The sequence below is a fragment of the Natator depressus genome, chromosome 8, assembly GCF_965152275.1.
Source record: "Natator depressus isolate rNatDep1 chromosome 8, rNatDep2.hap1, whole genome shotgun sequence".
NCBI classification, from domain to species: Eukaryota; Metazoa; Chordata; order Testudines; family Cheloniidae; genus Natator; species Natator depressus.
The window spans coordinates 106,350,500-106,355,306 of NC_134241.1; positions in this window are offsets into that span (position 1 = coordinate 106,350,500).

The window sequence follows — 4,807 nt, forward strand, 5'->3', positions numbered from 1 at the left end:
GCCTCAGGTCTGGGGCTGGGCTGGGTTGGGGGAAGGGCGCCTGTCCCCTGGCTGTGGCAGTTTCGGGGCTGGGCTCAGTTGGGGGAGGGGGGCCTGTTCCCCGGCTGCAGCAGGTTCGGGGCTGGGCTGGGTTGGGGGAGGGGGGCCTGTTCCCCGGCTGCAGCAGGTTCGGGGCTGGGCTGGGTTGGGGGAAGGGTGCCTGTCATAGAATCATAGATCTATGACCTGTCCCCCGGCTGTGGCAGGTTCGGGGCTGGGCTTGGTTGGGGGAGGGGCGCCTGTCCCCTGGCTGCGGCAGGTTCGGGGCTGGGTTGGGGGAGGGGCGCCCGTCCCCCGGCTGCGGCAGGTTCGGGGCTGGGCTGGGTTGGGGCCAGGCACGGCCCCTCCCAAGCAAGGGCCGGGATGGGGCCCTCGCTGCTGGTGCCACGGCAATGGGCTCTCCAGGAATGAGAGAAACCAGCACAAGCCTCCCCGCGTGCAGTCCAGGGCAGTGTCTCTCCTCTGCCTTCTCCGGCAGACGCTGTGCCGGCTGGAGCCGCTGCTGCTCCGCCCCAGTCTTTGCGGCCTGCAAAGGGACCCTGCACCCAGGGCCAGGCCAGTGCTCCAGTCAGCCAGGCGACAGAGACAACAGATGCATGGGGGATTGTACACCAGGCGCCGGGGAGGACGGGGTGCACCTTGGCCCCCCAGCTGGCCACCTTCTCCCCCGAGACAGAAAGCCGAGTGCTGGTAGCCTCACTGCTCTGAGCGCTGGTGTCCGCAGGCCTGTCGGGCCGACAGGGCGTGTGGGAATCGGAGGTCGGGGCTGGGCAGTGCTCTGGAGGATGGTGTGGACTGCACCCTCAGCAAGTTTGCAGATGACACTAAACTGGGAGGAGAGGTAGATACGCCGGAGGGTAGGGATAGGATACAGAGGGACCTAGACAAATTGGAGGATTGGGCCAAAAGAAATCTGATGAAGTTCAACAAGGACAAGTGCAGAGTCCTGCACTTAGGACGGAAGAATCCCATGCACCGCTACAGACTATGGACCGAATGGCTAGGCAGCAGTTCTGCAGAAAAGGACCTAGGGGTTACAGTGGACGAGAAGCTGGAGAGGAGTCAACAGTGTGCCCTTGTTGCCAAGAAGGCTAACGGCATTTTGGGCTGTATAAGTAGGGGCATTGCCAGCAGATCAAGGGACGTGATCGTTCCCCTCTATTCGACATTGGTGAGGCCTCATCTGGAGTACTGTGTCCAGTTTTGGGCCCCACACTACAAAAAGGATGTGGAAAAATTGGAGAGAGTCCAGCGAAGGGCAACAAAAATGATTAGGGGACTGGAACACAGGACTTATGAGGAGAGGCTGAGGGAACTGGGATTGTTTAGTCTGCGGAAGAGAAGAATGAGGGGGGATTTGATAGCTGCTTTCAACTACCTGAAAGGGGGTTCCAAAGAGGATGGATCTAGACTGTTCTCAGTGGTAGAAGATGACAGAACAAGGAGTAATGGTCTCAAGTTGTAGTGGGGGAGGTTTAGGTTGGATATTAGGAAAAACTTTTTCACTAGGAGGGTGGTGAAACACTGGAATGCGTTACCTAGGGAGGTGGTAGAATCTCCTTCCCTAGAAGTTTTTAAGGTCAGGCTTGACAAAGCCCTGGCTGGGATGATTTAATTGGGGATCGGTCCTGCTTTGAGCAGGGGGTTGGACTAGATGACCTCCTGAGGTCCCTTCCAACCCTGATATTCTATGATCTCTCGTCCCCAGGAGAGTTTCTCCATGCAGCATTTGGCTGCCCCAGGGGCCTGGTGTGGCTGGACTCACTGGAGGGCAGTAATTCCCCTGAATGGCTGTGACATGCTAGTGCCCATGAGGGGAGATCCCCTCATGCAGCCATAACGGTGCCCACGGCCCGGGCAGACACACTGCATGCCTGGTCCTGGCAGTGCCTGCGCCAGAGCGACTCCCCACTCTCCAGCCCCCCAGGAGCACGCACAGCCTGCCTGGCCAGTGGGTCATGCCGGGCACCCCATCAGCCCCGGCAGGCACTGCCAGGCAGCGGTACTAGACATGCCACCCAGCTGCCTGGCAGTGAAGGGGCTGCAGCCCCAGCGCTTCAGCCAGCAGCTGCCCCTGGGCTGGCATCTCCTGCTGCACTCCCAGCCCTGGCATTTGCTGGGAAGACCCCAAAGGAGGCTCCTTCCAGAGCAACGTGTGAATCACAGGAACCTCACTGGCTGGTGCATGATAAACTCCCCTCTCCTCCCTGTGCCGTGTCTGCGTGGCACCCGCATGCCGGGCCCCAGGCTGGCTCCTGCCAACGCTGACCTGGCAGGGGTGCCGGGGGGGGAGTGGTGTTGTGTTGGGTGCTGCATAGACACAGACCTGGTTCTGGCTCCAGAGAGCTCACAGCCGAAACGAGCATCGTCGTCAACCCCCCTGGCCCCGGGAGATGGGTCAGGATCGTTGTCTCCGTACCAGAGGGGAACCGGTGGGGGGGGGGTGACTCCTGGCCTGTCCTTGCACAGGGCAGGCTGTTTTTCAGCCTAGCACTGGCGGCCCCAAGCCTTTGCCCTGGTTAGTGCACCCCGCCATTTGTCAGTGTCAGACCCCCTCCCCCCTTAGTGGGGGGAGGAGTGAGGGGGCAGAGCAGGCGCTGCTTGTGGGGCTGGATTGCTCCAAGAGGAATGCTGAGCTGCAACTGTCTGCCAGGAAGGACATGGCGTGTGTGTCCCCCCGGCCCCCATGCAACGCTGGGGGCAGGGCAAGAGCGGAGCTGCCCTGCATGGTGCACAGCCAGAATTCTGCCCCACGCCGCCCCCCACGCCCTCGTGCACCTTCCCTGCCCCACGCCACCCCGCCATGCCCTCGTGCGCCATCCCTGCCCTACACTGCCCCCACGCCCTCATGCGCCTTTCCTGCCCCCGGCTCCCCTGCTGCTCCAGGGTGCAGCCTGCAGGGAGGTCTGGGCTGTGTGTGTGTGCGGGGGGGGCAGCTGGGCCAGCGTCCGTCAGCCTGATGCAGGGCTGGGTGACAGGCTGGGCCACCTTGCTCCTCGTGCAGAGCCTGGCAGATTGTTTCTTGGGTGAGTTATGACTTTGTCTCCCCCGGTGTAAATTGCCTGGCAGAGCAGCTAATGTTCTATGCACAGCCGAGGCAATTAGAGTGCTTAGCAAGGCAGCGCTGGCCCCCAGCCCCAGCATGCAAGTCAGGCCTGGGCCCGTCCCCACCCCTGCCACACACACCGCGTAAAGAGCGGCCTGCAAAACCAACAGCGTCAACCAAGCCTGGTGCTCCCTGCGGCCCTGCCTGTGCCCCGGGAGCCTGCCGCCCAGTCCCCCGAGCCTGCCACAGGCCCAGCCACTGGGCCGTCGCCAGCTCTTCCCGTGGGCTGACGGAGATGCCCCGTGCCGACACCGCCCAGCAAACCGGGGGGACAGGCCCCCCGGCAGCCCTGCCCGGGGACAAGGTGCTGGCGGCTCCGTTACTGAGAGGACCGGGAGTGCGGCTGCTCCCAGCCACGCACTGCACGCCTGTCGGCGCGACGGAGCTGGGGGGCGCCGGGAGCATTCCACGCCAGCAGGGCACGGCGGGCCCCCGGCAGGCCCTCGGCAGGCGGCAGCGTCTGTGTGAGCTGGGGCCCCACGGGACAGACGGCCCTGAACCAGCCTCATTAAGAGCCACTGATTTGTTTGCTGCTTAATATATTTTTCATTTCCAAATGTGTATTTCCAGGCTCCACAGCATGTGCAGCTTGTACCAATTAAGGCAGCCGCACACAGTGAGCACTGCAGCCCATTAATTAAACGTATAGGGAGAGACTAAGGGTCCACTCCATTCTCCCTGGCAGCTCTCGCTGGCCAAGAGACACGCTGGGTACTGCAGGTCAGGCAGAGAGCGGTCTCGTACTGCTGCACCCCCACATGTGCACGTAGACACCCCACAGCTCCCCCCATGCCCCACAAACACCCCCAAGAAACTCACCCACACCCCCAAAATCTCACGCACACCCAGAAACACCCCCTTTCACTCACCCACACCCCACAAACAGCCCCCAATAAACTCACCCAGACCCACAGACACCCCAATAAACTCATCCGTGCCCCACGAACACCCCCAATAAACTCACCCACACCTATAAACACCCATTTACGCTCACCCACACCCATAAACACCCCAATAAACTCACCCACACCCCAAAAATTTCACCCACACCCAGAAATACCTCCTTACACTCACCCACACCCCCAATAAACTTACCAACACCCACAGACACCCCCTTATGCTCACCCACACCCCACAAACACACCTACACCCACAAACACGCCAATAAATTTACCCATACACTGAAAACACCCCCTTATGCTCACCCACATCCACACCCCACAATTACACTCACTCCCACAAATACCCCTTTACGCTCACCCACACCCCACAAACACCCCCCTATAAACTCATCCACATCCCAGAAACAACCCCTTACGCTCACCCACACCCTCAAATGCCCCCAATAAACTCACCCACACCCACGAACACACCCACACCCACAAACATCTCCCAATAAACTTGCCCACACCCACAAACACCCCCCACAAATACCCCCCAATAAACTCACCCCCACACACCCCTTTATGCTCACTCCACATACACGCACAAACACCCCCCAATAAACTCACCCACACCCACAGACACCCCCCTTATGCTCACCCACACCCCACAAAGACACCCCTCCACACCCCGCACATCAGAAACACCTCCTCACACAACTCTCTCTGTCTCGCTCACACACACACAGTTTCTCTCTCGCACACCCACTCCAAACTCGAT